Genomic DNA, 18,324 nt, shown 5'->3' on the forward strand with positions numbered 1-18,324 from the left:
GCTTCTGTTTTTTCGACAAAGAATATTTGTGAAATCTTTCTTCAACCTTATTATTATTAAAATTCCTAAGAATATTCTGGCAAATCTAGAAAATCTGTAGAATCAAATTTATATCTTGTTTCAAATTCTTTTGAATTTGTTTTTTTTTTTTTTTTAAATCTGGAAAATCTAGAAGAAATAATGATTTTTCTTTGTTAGAAATATAGCTTGGTCCAATTTGTTATATATTTTAACAAAGTGCAGATTGGATTTTAACGTATTTAAAACATGTCATCAAAATTCTGAAATTAATCTTAATCAGGAAAAATGACTAATGATGTTCCATAAATTCTTTTTAAATTTTTTTCGAAAAGATTCGAATTAGCTAGTTTTTCTCTTGTTTTTTTCGGTCGAATTTTGAATTTTAAAGAGTCGAAATTGAAGATAAACTATGTTTCAAAATGTAATTTTCATTTTTTTAATGTTTTCTCTTCTTTTAAACTGTTCAATTAAGTGTTTTTTTCATCATTTATTCTCTACAAAAAAACTTCCGTAAAAGGAAAAAAAAATGTACGACAGAATGACAGACAGAAATACCCATTTTTTAATACATTTATAGATTTATTTATTAAAGGTAGATGGAGCAAATTGGTTATTTCTGGCAATTTTTTTAAGTGTGTATCAAACTGGTAGCCCTTCGCATTAATCAGTACCCAATAAGTAGCTCTTGGTTTCAAAAAGGTTGGTGACCCCTGGTGTTTTTTTTTTTTTGTTTTTTTTTTTTTTTAGCCATTATTTAACCAGGTAATAATCTCATTGAGATCAAATATCTCTTTTCCAAGGGAGACCTGGCCACGAGGGCAGCAGCAATATTACAATAAAACAGTAAACAACACATAAAACATCACATTTACAACATTAAAACTTGCTCATATGACACATGTGCATGCAGATAAGATAGACTGCAATCCTTTCACGGAAGCTTTAAACTCATGCAATGCGATAAGAGTTTGAAGTTGAATATTCGATTGTAAATTATTCCAAGCCTTCATGCTGAAAACTTAAATGGTTAAAATCAACACTTTTATGTCCAACCTTCAGAGTCAAATAAGCAATAATGCTTTTTGACAACTGGACGGATGTTGACTTTATTATAATGCAGGAGGATCGTATTAGGAAAATGACAATTTTGAGCATATGTCATCAAATTCATGCATATTTTCCAACTAGTAAATTATCAAAATTATTTTATTTCATATTTGTCATCAATTGTAAAATAGATATATCGTTTTGAAATAATATTAAACACTTAGTAAAAAATTTAAAAAAAAACTTGGTAAAATTGGTATGTTTAAAAACACAACTAATTTTAATATAATCAGTGGGGAAAAACAAATGTATGCCCAGGATGCTTCAATAGCGGCCTTTAGCTCGTTTGCATTATTGGGTCTGGTGTCTTTCAGCTTCTTCTTCACAATAACCCACAAATTCTCTATTGGGTTCAGGTCAGGGGAGTTGGCAGGCCAATCGCGGACAGTAAGGCCATAGTCAATACACCAGTTACTGGTGGTTTTGGCACTGTGAGCAAGTGCTAGATCATGCTGGAAAATGAAATCATCATCTCCTTAGAGCTTTTCAACAGATACAGCTACAATAGCCGCATTCTCATGGTCAAGCCACTCCTGAACTCAAGACAACGCAAGAAGCGTCTGACTGAAGGACAGTTGCAGAGTGGTCCAGAGACCTGCTTTTAGACGAAAGCAAATTTTGTATTTCATTTGGAAGTCAAGGCGCTATAGTCTGGAGGAAGGCTGGAAAGGAGCAAAATCCAAGTTGCTTGAAATCCAGTGTGTTCCCACAGTCAGCAATGGTTTGGGGAGCCATGTCAGCTGCTGGTTTTGGTCCACTGTGTTTCATCAAGTCCAGAGTCAATGCAGCTGTGTACCAAGAACACTCCATGCTTCCATCTGTTGTAAAGCTCTATGGAGATGATGATTTCATTTTCCAGCAAGATCTGGCACCTGCCCAAAGTGCCAAAACCACCAGTAACTGGTGTATTGACCATGGCATTACTGTCCGCGATTGGCCTGCCAACTCCCCTGACCTGAACCCTATTGAGAATTTGTAAGGTATTATGAAGAAGAAGCAGAAAGACACCAGACCCAATAATGCAAATGAGCTACATGCCGCTATTGAAGCATCCTGGGCATCCATAACACCTCAGCAATGCCACTGCCCGATTGCCTCCATGCCACACTGCATTGATGCAGTAATCCATACGCAAGGATTCCTACCCAAGTACTTAGTGCATTAATTGACATTTTCAAATGTTTGATTTTGTTTTGCTGTTATAAATCTTTTTTTTTTACTTGGTCTGAGGAAATATTCAAATTTTTATAGCTAGGATTTTTGAGTTGTCTTAAGCTGTATGCCATAATCAGCAATATTAAAATAATAAAAGGTTTGCAATATTTCAGTTGATGTGTAGTGCATACAGAATGCCTGACATTTCCATGTTTTTAGTTTTATTACAGAAAATAAAGGACTTTATCACAATATTCTACATTTCTGAGACAGTCCTGTATATATATATATATATATATATATATATATATATATATATATATATATATATATATATATATATATATATATATATATATATACACACACACACAGTGTGTATTTGTATACATATACATACATTACATATAAATACGTATACAGTGTGTATTTGTATAAATATAATATAAACACATATAAGTATGTATGCATATATCTATATGTATATATACATACATGTACAAATATACACATAGGCCTACACATACATACATATATACAAACGCATACGTATGTATATACAATAGAATTTATAAATACATGTATATGTGTGTATACACACACATACAAACATACCACACAGTTGTTTTTGTATATATAAATATATATATATATATATATATTTATATATATATATATATGTATACATATATATATATACATATATATGTATATATCTGTATGTGTGTATATATATATATAAACACCTATCAATATATATATATAATGTAAATATTATATTTATACAAATACATACTGTATATGTATACACTTTATATATATATATACATATATATTAGTGTATATATGTATACAGTGTGAATTTGTATAAATATAATATGTACATTATATATATATATAGATAGATGTGTTTATACATGTATATAAACATATAAATATATATATATATAATGTATGTATATTTTTGTGTGTGTATACATATATAAATATATATTCATATTAGTGTTTATTTGGAAATATTGTCAATATCGCGTTACCAGCACATGGGGACGCTGTTCGACCGCACTCACGGGCCACTTTATTAGGTACACCAGCCCAGTCCAATATTCAGAGTTGTAGAAAAGGAGCGTTTATTAAAAGCGGATTTTTTTTTCATTGACACTGTTAGAGAAGTGACACGATTATAATAAAAATGTGTTAAAACCTATATGCAGACATTTAAATGTAAAAAAATGCCCAGTTTATGTGGACATCTTATTTTTTCAACGATTAACCGTAATAAATCCCTTACCGGACTTACAATGGCTGTCCATAGTATTTAAAATACATCAAATATTTGCCGTTAAATGGTTTGTGTTGCACATTTTTTAACGTTATTCCACCAAACGGAAACAAGTCATCATTGTCTTGTACTTTATTAACCAGTCAGTGGGGGGCGCTGAAGAGTTGAGAGGCACGCACAAACATACAGTAAGTTAATAAAAGTTTAAATCAAAAACTGTTCACTTAGTAACTCGCAGCCGTTTGTTTTTGTAATTTATTTATTGGACGTTGAAGAAAAAAAAACATTAAAATGAGGGAAAAATAGAGCAAAATGACACAGAAAATGATTAAATATATAACTATTTTTTAAAACACCATTTAGGTTGTTAAAACTCAGCCCACTGGTTTACACAATCAAATGTTCTTTTACTCAAAACAAATTAGTAAAAATAACACAACACTTTGCTAGCGTCCACATAGGAGAAAATCCCTCAGTTCCCCCCCCCCCACAAATATCACTCCTGGGGGTCAGAGGTCAAGCTCAGCTGGCAGACACAGAAGCTGCTGGTTGGGGATGAAGCGTCTCGCTCACGTGAGCTCCTCAGGCCGGCAGATGCTTGCACCTGCTCGCTTTTCTGCTCAAAAAAGTGACTTGTCTTTTCTCTCCCGGCATAAATATTAAATTGATAGTAGTCGCTAAACTTTATATTATAATATTGTATCGCTGGGATAAACCTGACTAGTTTGCTATGAGTGTCGTGCAAATATGATTATACAAACAAATATCCTTGCAGCATTTCTAAAGTGTAGGTTTGTAAAGGATCAATGACAATATTTTTGTAGTCACATGATGTGCGTGTGATCCAGATTTGGGGGCTAAAAAGAAGAAGGGAAAAAAAACACCCCGTTGTTGCCCGATAAGATCTCTCGGTTTTGAGGGAGGGGGTCAGTAAGGGTGCACGTGTGAGCTTGGATTTGCATTTTGAGTATGAAGAGCTGCAGGTGTCAGACCGTTAGAGACCCCCCCACCAAAAAAAAACCCACTACCACATGAACGTGCACATTTATTCACAAAGCTGTTGTAATGGGTGTGAACATAATATACGTGTACACACACATATATATATATATATATATATATATATATATATATATATATATATATATATATGTCATATACATATAAATCATATGTATGTGTGTGTGTATATATATATATACACACATACATACATACATATATATATATATATATATATATATATATATATATATACACTGTGTATATGTGTGTGTGTATATATATATGTATGTATGTGTATATATGTGTATATATATATATATATGTGTGTGTATATATATGTAGGTGTATATGTATATGTGTGGTTGTGTATGTATATATGTGTGTGTTGTGTATGTATAATTGAATGTGTATATATGTGTATGTATATATAATAAATGATAAATGGGTTGTACTTGTATAGCGCTTTTCTACCTTCAAGGTACTCAAAGCGCTTTGACACTACTTCCACATTTACCCATTCACACACACATTCACACACTGATGGAGGGAGCTGCCATGCAAGGCGCCAACCAGCACCCGTCAGGAGCAAGGGTGAAGTGTCTTGCTCAGGACACAACGGACGTGACGAGGTTGGTACTAGGTGGGATTTGAACCAGGGACCCTCGGGTTGCGCACGGCCACTCTTCCACTGCGCCACACCGTCCCATATGTGTGAGTATATATATGTACAGATGTACAGTATATAGGTGTATATATGTTTGTGTGTTGTGTATGTATATATGTAAGTGTATATATATATATATATATATATATATATATATATATATATATATAACACAGAGGCTATATCATCCCTACAAGCTTGTATCACAGATGTCCCTGCTCGTCAGGGGATTTTATTGAATAAGTTCAATAAAATTCAATAACATCCCCTGATGAGCAGGGAAACCTGCAAAACAGGCTTGTAGGGATGATATTGCCTCTGTGTTTTTTCCTGACCTAACGTATGTTTGGCTCTACCCAGATATTGAGCACTGTATGTGTTGGATCCGCTTTGGACTGGACTCTTGCGACTGTGTTGGATCCATTATGGATTGAACTTTCACAGTATCATGTTAGACCCGCTCGACATCCATTGCTTTCCTCCTCTCCATAGTCATCATTGTCACCGATGTCCCACTGGGTGTGAGTTTTCCTTGCCCTTATGTGGGCCTACCGAGGTTGTCGTAGTGGTCTTTGTTGTGGTTTGTGCAGCCCTTTGAGACACTAGTGATTTAGACCTCTATAAGTAAACATTGATTGATTGATTGATTGTATAATGGATAAACCACAGAAACCTCAACTATATATGTATGTGTCTATATGTGTATGTATATATGTATGTATATAAGTGTGTGTAATAATAATCCCTTGATTAAACTTAGTTTTATTTATTATTATCACTAATCTGATGTTATTTTTGATGCATAGTGGTGCAGACCGCCATATTTTAATGTCTTTTTGTGTTCACTACGGGCTGTCACCATGGAAACAGTCATTGAATAGACTGATTTATGAATTTAGATTTACAGCAGTGATGTATTTGCAGTGACCTTCACACCACGGATTGAGGCACTGATGCCTTTGGAGCTGTTTTACTTGAATCAGTACAGTAACCAGCACACCATGCTTTACATTATTATGTGAAAAAACTAGAAATTCATGGTCTCTGCAAAAATAATAAAAAATGCTGAGCAGACCAGCCAGTAAGCCACACCCTCATCTTTGTCCACTTTCCACACCCACACAAGCAAGAACGAAAAGTGGCACCATACCCAAAAGTCCCCATGTTAGGCTTATGTGCAAATGTATAGATTTTTACCCAAGTAAAAGTGAAAAAACTATTATTGTCATGTTTTGTGGTCATGTTCTGTTTGGTTTTGGACTCATTGTGCACTCTTGTTTGTTTTGTCACCATGACAACTCATTAGTTTCACCTGTTATGTGTTCACAACTCACGCACCTGATTTGTTTGGACTCAGGCACCTGTCAATCACTGCACCACTATTTAAGCCTGTAGTTGCCAGGCAGTTAGCCTGGGGACTTCACCCTCTACACACCCTTGTTATCCATGCTGATGATCCAAGAAAGTTGTCGTTATTCTTGTCATAGTTTGCAAGTTTTGTTTTATGTCCATAGTTTACGTTATAGCAATAGTTTTTGTTTTCAGAGCCAAGTTTTGTACATCCGCTGTGAGCGCCTTTTGTTTACCCCCTTTGTTTTTTGGTAGTGCTTTTGAGTTATTATTCAAAGATGTCATTACCTTCACGTCGTGTCCGATCCAGTCGCTTTGCACCACTGTAAAACAAACCGCACTAAAGTCCCCGTTATGACAATTATGACCATACAGAAAATACATTTGTTGTGGCTTGTGCAGCCCTTTGAGACACTCGTGTTTTAGGGCTGCATAAGTAATGTTTGATTGATTGATTGATTGATTGATTGACATTCATAACACAGTTAAATGGACCAAAAATATTTATTTCATGTTTTTTATTATTATTTTTTAACTGTAACCCGCTCGTCCCTGATATGGAGATTATGAAATAGTCTCTCAAATAACAGACATCTGCTTATATATTTCTGTGTACATCTGCTGCTACTGTACATACAGTATAATAACGATGTGAGCCAAAGACATCACTTATTGTTCCCATTGGGTTGAGTTTTTTTCTTGCCCTAATGTGGGATCGGAGCTGTAGGTGTTGTTGTGTTTTTTCTGCAGCCCTTTGAGACATCTGTGATTGAGGGCTATGGAAATAAGCATTGATTGATTGAACCGGTATTTTACCTTAAATTGTGCAGATTTTTTTTTTTTTTAACAGTGTAATTTGAATCCCTAACCCCAATGTCAGCACATCCAATCCTGTTCATCACGAAAGATGACCGGCTGCTAAATGGAATTCAACCAATCCAGCGCTATAATATAATAATTGATTGAATTTTGGGATTGTTTAAAAGTGCCTGGACGAAAAGCTTCATTTGGTCGTCAGATTCTCTTTACAGGCCGCAAAGACAACCCCGCGGCGTCAAATCCAATCCCAGAGGCAGAGAGGAGGAGTAAAGCGTAAAAAACTCAGGAGGAAGGAGATTATTTGATTATTTCTCTTGTCTTCCCTTGGCTTCTTTCCATAGACGCTCAAAGAAGCCAAAGCTTTGACTCTCGTTCAAAACTCTCCGTATGAGCACAGTCCAGGTGCACACACACACGCACGCACGCACGCACGCACGCGCACACACACACACACACACACACACACACAGAGAGAAATCCCCATGACCAATCAAGAAGATCTGGAGACACCCAGTCAGTGGGAGACACGCTGATGGACAAGGCAGAATTGGGGGTGGAGAAACGTAAAAGTATGTGAGAAAAAAGAATGAAAGAATTAGATAAGGGTGTTGAGTCTATTATTATTATTATTATTAATAACATAATTATTAATAGTAGTCATAGTAATATGATAAAATATATATTTAGGGTACAAGAACTTTAACTGTCAGTATTAAAGGCCTACTGAGACCCACTATAACCCACCACGCAGTCTGATAGTTTATATATCAATGGTGAAATATTAACATTGCAACACATGCCAATACGGCCTTTTTAGTTTACTAAATTGCGATTTTAAATTTCCCGGGAGTTTCTTCTTGAAAACGTCACATAATGATGACGTGTACGCGTGACGTCACGGGCTGTTAGGAAATATGAGCGCTGCGCACGCACACAGCTAAAAGTCGTCTGCTTTAACCGCATAATTACACAGTATTTTGGACATCTGTGTTGCTGAATCTTTTGCAATTTGTTCAATTAATGTTGGAGAAGTCAAAGTAGAAATATGGAATTGGGAAGCTTTAGCCTTTTGCCACACAAACACACGGTGATTCCTTGTTTAAAATTCCCGGAGGTGAAACTTTACTATGGATCACAGCGGTCAAGGATGGATCCCGACCGAATGTCAACCAGCAGGTTTCGGTGAGAAAATTGCGGTAATAAGTCGCCTCTTACCGGAGATCAGCTGAGCTTGCGCCGTCCATAAAGCTGCCGTCGACTTCCCTGAGACACTGGCGTCAAGACACCCTTGGACACACCCCTCCGACTATCAGGTACTGTTAAACTCACTAAAACACTAGCAACACAATAGAAGTGAACAAATAATAATATATGCTAAAGTAACTTTAATATTTTGTACATCTTAACTTATATGGATTTAAGGGGTGAATTAACATATTTGGTCAAAGCATGTTATATGTGAATCAAAAAGAAAAATATTTTTTAAATTGACCAAAATAATTTTTATATAATACTGTATTAAAATACACTGATTGTTTGTTTGTTTTTTAGTTTCTACAGTAACAACATACAGTATGACACAATCCATAAAGGTATCAATAAAAACAAAAATGATGACAAAGAAGTAATTAAAGTTACTTGTTCCAAATAAATACAATATAAAAAATATATAGATGTAAATGTATAAAAAGTGTGCCACATGTGTACATAGTATAACATTCATCTACTATTAGTGTAATGCTGATGAAAAACAAGATTAATAGCAGTCATGATAAAAGATTATTATAAGATCATTAGTGTATGATAATCAACACTGATAACAACTCCCAACAAGACAAAAACAAAACACTTGTGCTCTTTCAAGCGTACATTTCTAAACGCCGTCCTCATTCACCCAAAACTCCTCCAACCAACGGTCAGGTGTTTGTAATCCCCTGGAGGTGACGCTCCCATCTCGTGTGAGCGTGTGAAGCACTTCAACTCTTCTTCTGCTGCCTCTTCCAGGCTTAAGATGCACACCAGACCCTCTTGGTCCAACACCAGTGAGCTCATGTCGGCCGCTGAAGTCATGTGACGTGCACAGAGTGACTAATGAGGCCACACATGCTGTTGTGCTCAGGTGAGGATGGCATGTAAATGTGTAAATGATGGCATGCAAATATGTAAATGATGCTATGTGAATATATAAATGATGATATGTAAATGATGGCATGTAACATGGTAAATGATGGCATGCAAATATGTAAATGATGCTATATAAATATATAAATGATGCTATGTAAATGATGGCATGTAACATTGTAAATGATGACATGCAAATATGTAAATGATGCTATGTAAATATATGAATGATGCCATGTAAATAATGGCATGCAAAAAGGTAAATGATGTTATGTAAATATATAAATAATGCTATGTAAATGCTGGCATGTAACTATGTAAATGATGGCATGCAAATAAAAAAATGATGGCATGCAAATATGCAAATGATGCTATGTAAATGATGACATGCAAATAAGTAAATGATGTTATGTAAATATATAAATGATGCTATGTAAATGATGGCATGTAAATAAGTAAATGATGGCATGCAAATATGTAAATGGCACTATGTAAATGATGGCATGTAACTATGTAAATGATCGCATGCAAATAAGTAAATGATGATATGTAAATGATGGCATGTAACATGGTAAATGATGGCATGCAAATATGTAAATGATGCTATGTAAATATATAAATGATGCTATGTAAATGATGGCATGTAACATTGTAAATGATGACATGCAAATATGTAAATGATGCTATGTAAATATATGAACGATGCCATGTAAATAATGGCATGCAAATAGGTAAATGATGTTATGTAAATATATAAATAATGCTATGTAAATGATGACATTTAACTATGTAAATGATGGCATGCAAATAAGAAAATGATGGCATGCAAATATGCAAATGATGCTATGTAAATGATGACATGCAAATAAGTAAATGATGTTATGTAAATATATAAATGATGCTATGTAAATGATGTCATGTAAATAAGTAAATGATGGCATGCAAATATGTAAATGACACTATGTAAAGGATGGCATGTAACTATGTAAATGATCGCATGCAAATAAGTAAATGATGTTATGTAAATATATAAATGATGCAATGTATATGATGGCATGCAAATATGTAAATGATGGTATGTAAATGTGTAAATGATGGATTGCAAATATGCAAATGATGATATGTAAATATGTAAATAATCCTATGCAAATATGTAAATGATGGCATGTAAATATGTAAATGGTAGTATGCGATCCAAACATGTAAATGATTGAAATGAAATAATATAAATGATGGCATGTAAATATGTAAATGACGGTACACAAATATGTTGATGGTGTTATGTAAATACGGAAATGATCCTATGCAGATATGTAAATGAGGGCATATCAATATGTAAATGATGGTGTGCAAATGTGTTATGTACATATGTAAATGATCATATGCAAATATGTAAATGATAGTATGTACATATGTAAATGATGTGATGTCAATATTTCAATGCAAATATATATTTAAGTATGTAAATATAAATATGTGAATGATGGCAAGCCAATTCATAAATGTAAAATGTAAATGATGGCATGCAAATATGTACATGATGGTATGAAAATATGTAAATGGTGCTATGTATATATATAAAATGATGATATTCAAATATGCAAATGATGGCATGCAAATATGTAAGTGATGTTATGTAAATGATGGCATGTAAATGATCCTATGCAAATATGTAAATGATGGCATGTAAATACGTAAATGATGGTATGTACATATGTAACTGATGCTATGTATATATGTAAATGATGGAATGAACTTTTGTAAATATATGAACGTCGGCCTGTAGAAATACAAAATACAATATGAAAATGATGTTATGTCAATATTTTAATGCAAATATATAAATGATGCCAAGTACATTTGTAAATGTAAATATGTGAATGATGGCAAGACAATTCATAAATGTAGAATGTAAATGATGGCATGCAAATATGTGCATGATCCTATGCAAATATGTAAATGATGGCATGTAAATATGTAAATAATAGTATGTACTTATGGAACTGATGCTATGTATATATATAAATGATGGCATGAGAATATGTAAATGAAGGTATGTAAATATATGAATGTTGGCATGTAGATGTGCGAAATAAAATATGAAAATTGTGTTATGTCAATATATTAATGCAAATATATAAATGATGCCAAGTACATTTGTAAATGTAAGTATGTAAATTTAAGTATGTGAATGATGGCAAGACAATTCATAAATGTAACATGTAAAGTATGGTATGTAAATATGTAGATAAAACGATGCAAACGGTGGCATGAAAATATGTAAATGTGAACATGTAAACGATGGCATGTAAATATTTAAATAAAAATATGAAAAATAATTGTATTTAAGTATGTAAATGCCAATTTCATTGGTGACAAAATCCCAGCTATCCGGCTGCTGTCCATTTGTAAACGGTTTTAATTCACCACTAAAGGCAAAATTGCTTATTGAACTCGTGTCTCGGGCCCCAATCCAGCTAAATTGAAGCCAATGACGGGTTGGACACCCCTGGAATATTTGATATTATTACTTACTTTACATACACTGTGTCGGACATGCATGAGTACCTAATGAAGTGTCTGCTAACTTGCTTGGACTTCACTCACATCACACATGTAAGAGGTTTTTTTTCCCAAAAAAACATTGGAAGAGTTTTCATAATCGGGCATATTATTATTGTTTCTTCCCACTAACATGTAAAGTAATAATATGCGGGGAAATACAAACTGTAATTTCTATTATTTGACTCTTGAGAGTATAGAAAGCTTCAGTGTGTCTCATTAGTCATAAACGTCATTGTTGTAAAAAAAAAATATCAACACATTTCTTTATAGTCACACTTATGTGAAAAACTTACAAGAAAATGAATGCTTTATGAATCCATTAGAATGTGTGTGCTTGTGTGTGTGTGTGTGTGTGTGTGTGTGTGTGAGTGACACAAGATGCATCGCTGACCCTTTGATTAAGGGATCAGTCGCCACATGTGCGTCCATCTTGATTGGAAGGCCGAAGACAGACCTGATTGACCCCGTGACCTGTGAGGTTGTCGGGGGAGGAATTTGGGGGGTTGGGGGGTTTGACTAGTCCTCGCTGTCAGCGGGTTAATGCGCGGCGGCTGCTCGGGGCACGAAGGACTGACACTACGTGACACGGCCGGATGACCACCCTCTGCTTCCTCACTCCGGCCATCTTTAAACATGTCCCCCCCTTTGGCCTTCATGCCCCAACTCCTCCTCCCCCTCCAAAGATGGACGCCCAAAGTCGGGCGTAAGCAAGCCAGCATTAAAATATCAGCCTAGAAAGATCAATAATAACTATAATGAGTAACTTTTTATATGACGTTTATACGACAGTAATCCTGCTTTATTGCGTGTGTGTGCCTGTGTGTGTGTGCGCGCGTGTGTGTGTGTGTGTGTGTGTACCCTTCTTGAGACATCAACGAGGAAAAGTGCCTTCCATATGAGGACCGGTGAACAAGTTAGGACCCAAATCATGGTCCTAATACGGAAAACCATTGCATCTAATAGAGAGCCATATACTAGAGTCCGTGAACATTGCTCCAAAGTCAGGATTTTTGGATGACTTAACGTGCGTCCAAAAGTAAACATTGACAGGTGCAAAGGCAGCAATATATTATACAACAAGATGGCAGCTAAAGAAGGACTTCCCCATTCATCCATCCATCCATTTCTGGAGCCTATCTCAGCTGCACGCTGTGTACACCCTGGACAAGTCATCACCTCATCGTAGACTTCCCTATTCATCCCCAGAAAAAAAACCCGCCAGGTGAACAGCTGATTTTACGACTTCCGATGCTGACGTATAAGACAACCTGCGTCCCATATGTGACCTTTGGATGAACAAATACACTACGGTACTAAGACTATAGTGGCCATTAACAGTCTGCTTCTACAGCTGGGTTGCCCAAAGTGGGGCATCTGTGGTCCGTGACTTGTTCGTCCTCAGCCTTCACAACATTACAAAAAACAAAAAATTTAGATCTCATTCACACCCCTGGTGGTGAAATCTATCAAAATTAGGGTGGTCCCAAAAAGGAAGGGTTTTTCAAATTGACTGTGAGTCGGTTTTAAAAGTGCTCCCAAACTGGGCAACATATGAAATAACAAGTGTGTGTAAAAATTTGAACTGCTCCCCCTCTGGCCAACATATAAAATAACACGTGTGTGTAAAAATTTGAACTGCTCCCCCTCTGGCCAACATATGAAATAACAAGTGTGTGTGAGAAACTGAAATCTGCCCCCCTTTGGCCAAAATTAATTAAAAAACTAAAACAAATATGTATATAGAGACATAATAACTTGAAGTAAATCATGAAGATTAAAAAACAATTACAAACAAAAAAAAGAATGATGAATCAAAAGCATACCTTTTTTATATTTGCATATTATGTATATTTTATTAATGTTGCAAATGAAGGTCCCAATTTTTTTTAGCGCAGTTATGTTAAATGTGATTCATTGGCATATTTTCTAAGGACCCTTAATTTTTACAATCTTTTAAAGTTAAGAAGTGTAGTGATTCCTTTTAGTACTCTTCAAGTTCATAACACCATTCTCTTTCAACACGCTCTTTCCTAAAGTTTGTCCTCTCAGGTTGTATTTACAGTCTTTATTTAAGAACATATTCGGGATGTTTGGAAGAAAATGATGTCTTACCTTATACATTATTTGGAAGGTTTTGAATCTGATAACGGCGTAGCGAGGTTGGGACAGTGGCCGTGCCAGTAATCTGAGGGTTCCTGGTTCAATCCCCACTGTCTACCAACCTCGTCATGTCCATTGTGTCCTTGCTCCATAGTGTCAAAGCGCTTTGAGTACCTTCAAGGTAGAAAAGTTCTATACAAGTGTAACCCATTTACCATAATTAGTTCTTTAAATTTGATTATTTTAGATTTGTGAAAAAGAGGGTTTTTGTGTTCCAAATACTCTGTATTATGAATAACTCTTGAAGATTCTTTTTTTGCATGATATAAATGTCATTAAGATTGGTAATATAATTTTTACCCCAGATTTCCACGCAAGACAGGAGTACAATAGACAGTGAAAAGTGCTTTTCGTTCAGCTTTGATTTTCTCACGGCTGATATTTAGTCTTCTTGCTTTTATCTTTTTTTGCTTCGAGCACACTTTATGATCGAGAGTGACACCAAGAAAGTTGTATTTTTCGTCATTTATCTTCCGTTTAGGTTCAGTAACACTCATTTTGTTTCCGATAACCATACATTTTGTTTGTTTTATTAAACTAAGTGACAATTTATTGTTGTCAAACCATGTTTTCATTTTTCCAATTTCAACAGAGGCCTCATTTAGAAACTGTTGAATGTTTTTCCCCCCAGTACAGAATTGTTGTGTCTTCTTCAAAGAGTACTAACTTGAGCCTTTCGGAAATGAAACGCTGCAATGAGGTGGCGACTTGTCCAGGGTGTACCCCGCCTTTTGCCCGAATGCTGCTGAGATAGGCTCCAGCGACCCGCCGCCACCCTAAAAAGGGACAAGCGGTAGAAAATGGATGGATGGAAATGAAACACAGGTCATTTATATATACAAAAGAAAAATAATTGTCCCGAGCACTGACCCCTGGGGGACACCACACATGTACGCCAACCACTTATATCAAACACTTATATCATTTTTTCCAAAGAAAAGGTTGAACTCATAATAAATATATCATGTTGCGGACATTTATCATTAATCACTCATAATCAATCAATATGCATAAATGTGAATCTAATATTCATGCTTAGTATATTTCATCTGATTCTAAAAGTGTATAACTATGTTATAATACTACTTGTAAATAACTACATGGTAAAGTACAAAGAATATATGGAATAAATGTATTTTGAGTAGTGCAAAAACTATTTGAAATCATTGAATTATTTCATTTCCATTTAAACTGCCTTCCGCCCGAGCCCCCGAGAGGGACAAACGGTAGAAAATGGACGGATGAAAATTACAGGAAAGAAGAGAAAAAATACATCAATAAAAAATGTATTCAATAATTTTTATTATAATCCAGGCGGGAGGAGGGAGAGGTATTTCATTTATTATTATTTATTTATTAATTAGATAATATGATAACATGTTTACGAGTGTTTGTGTTAGTATTATCAACTTACAATGGCATTATTTTGTGCTGTTTCATTTTCACAGTTTACTCAGTAAACTCACCAAAACGTCACTGTAAAGCTATCAAGTCTGCTTAGCTGATTGGAGAGCTAGCTTCCGCAGCTTGTGGGTGCATGACGATGACTTCTATTTTGTTTGATCAGCCGTTTTACTGCCGTGTTACAGGCAAGGTTTGGAAACAATTAAGGTATGTAAATAAACATTTACAAAATCTTTCTATGGAAATCACTTATTTCACAGCGTATATGGGGCGGCATAGCTCGGTCGGTAGAGCGGCCGGGCCAGCAACTTGAGGGTTCCAGGTTTGATCCCACCTTCCGCCAGCCTAGTTACTGCCGTTGTGTCCTTGGGCAAGACAATTTTACCCACCTGCTCCCAGTGACACCCACACTGGTTTAATCATAACTTAGATATTGGGTTTTACTATGTAAAGCGCTTTGAGTCACAAGAGAAAAGTGTTATATAAATATAATTCACTTCACTTCACATATATCTGCGGCTTACTGTCCGGTGCGGCTAATATATGGAAGAACATTTCCTTTCTTCTAAAATTTAACGAGTGCGGCTTATAAAGACTAGCTCTACTTTCCGGAAAGTACGGTACATGTATTTCTTTGCTGTCAAAATGTAAAGAAAGAGTACATTTAGTAAAAAAAGATAAATTACTTTATTGACAGACATTTCCAAGGTTTCGCGGTCCATATAAAATTATGTGTGGGGCCAGATCTGACCTCCAGGCCTTCAGTTTGACATCTGTGCTCTAGCTTATGTTGCAATTTTCAATGCCAACAACAAAATTGACTCAATGCGCCACAGTAAGTAAAGTAAGGCTCCGCTTTTCCAGCAATGCGCTAGCTTGATGCTAATAGACATTGAATTTGCTGTTAACAGGACGATGTGGCATAGTGATGCCGGATTTGTTCCTGCAGGGATGCATCGGGCAAGAACACAGCAAAAAGGTAAGAAATAATGGATTTATTCAAGTAATAAAACAGGCTAGAAACAAAACACTGGTGCTAAACAGAAAAGGCAAACACAAAGCGCTAGCATGCATGCTAGGAAAACAAACGGAAACACAAACACTATAGGCACGAAGGCACGAAAGGGAAAACAAAACACTTAGCATGAGAGCTAGGAATAAACAACGGTGTAGCGTGTAAGCTAGCAAGAATATACATAAAAATCAGTTGTCACTCTTGCACGAAGGCAAATTAGGATCCCAGGAAGAACAACGAAAAGGGGCGAGCTTAAATAAGGTAGCAATCAATAGTACCAGGTGTGCGGGAATCGAGAGTTGCAGGTGGAATTAATAAACAACCATGGTGACAAAGCAAACAGGAAATAAGGACGTCAAACAACAGAGTGATACCAAAATGGAACAAAAACTATAATATGGGTATGATCCGGACATCGGATCATAACATACTGATTAGCATCAGCGATTTTCCATTGCGATTTCGACACCTCCTTATCTGTTAATAGAAATGTCTACGAAAATACACGCTACAATCAAACTACTTACAGTATGAACATTGTTTGGGGCGCAACAACCCCCCCCCCCCCAAAAAAAAAACACCTTAAAGGCCTACTGAAACCCACTACTACCGACTACGCAGTCTGATAGTTTATACATCAATGATGAAATATTGACATTGCAACACATGCCAATACGGCCTTTTTAGTTTACTAAATTGCAATTTTTAATTTCCCGCAAAGTTTCATGTTGAAAACGTTGCGGTATGAAGACACGTGCGTTTTTTTCCATCCCGAGCCAAGCTATAAGTAGTCAGCTTTAATCGCATAATTACACAGTATTGTGGACATATGTGTTGCTGAATCTTTTGCAATTTGTTCAATTAATAATGGAGAAGTCAAAGTAGAAAGATGGAGGTGGTAAGCTTTTAGCCTTTAGCCACACAAACAGCCGGTGTTTCCTTGTTTAAAATTTCCGAAGGTGAAGGTTTACTATGGAACAAAGCAGTCAAGTGAACATGGATCCCGACCACATGTCAACCGGCAGGTTTCGGTGGGAAAATGGTGGTAATAAGTCGGCTCTTACCGTAGTTATGAGCGGAGCTTGCGTCCTACTGCAGCTGCGGACTATTACCTCCTCCCACCGGAGACACTGGCGGTCACCACACCCATGGCCACACCCCTCCGACTTTCAGTTACCATATAATCTCACTAAAACACTAGTAACACAATAGGCCAGTGGTTCTTAACCTTGTTGGAGCTACCGAACCCCAGCAGTTTCACATGCGCATTCACCGAACCCTTCTTTAGTGAAAAATAAAAGTGTTTTTTTTTCAAATTCAAGACAAAGTTATATATTTTTTTTACTGATGTACAGAATAAACCACAACAAATTACACACTTGCAAATCAGATGGAAAATTAGAGGGAACATTGTTTAGAGGTATCCATAATACGGTGATAGGGAGAAGTTTTTATTTACGCGATGAGTCCGGTGTGTCTTGACCTCCGCCGAACCCCTGAGGCCGACTCACCGAACCAATAGGGTTCGATCGAACCCAGGTTAAGAACCATTGCAATAGGCAGATAAGGGATTTTCCAGAATTATCCTAGTAAATACGTCTACTAACATCTAAATCGCTCTCACTGCCCTCGCCTTTTATTTATTTTTTTCTAGTC

Source organism: Nerophis ophidion, linkage group LG01 (genome assembly GCF_033978795.1).
Source record: "Nerophis ophidion isolate RoL-2023_Sa linkage group LG01, RoL_Noph_v1.0, whole genome shotgun sequence".
NCBI classification, from domain to species: domain Eukaryota; kingdom Metazoa; phylum Chordata; class Actinopteri; order Syngnathiformes; family Syngnathidae; genus Nerophis; species Nerophis ophidion.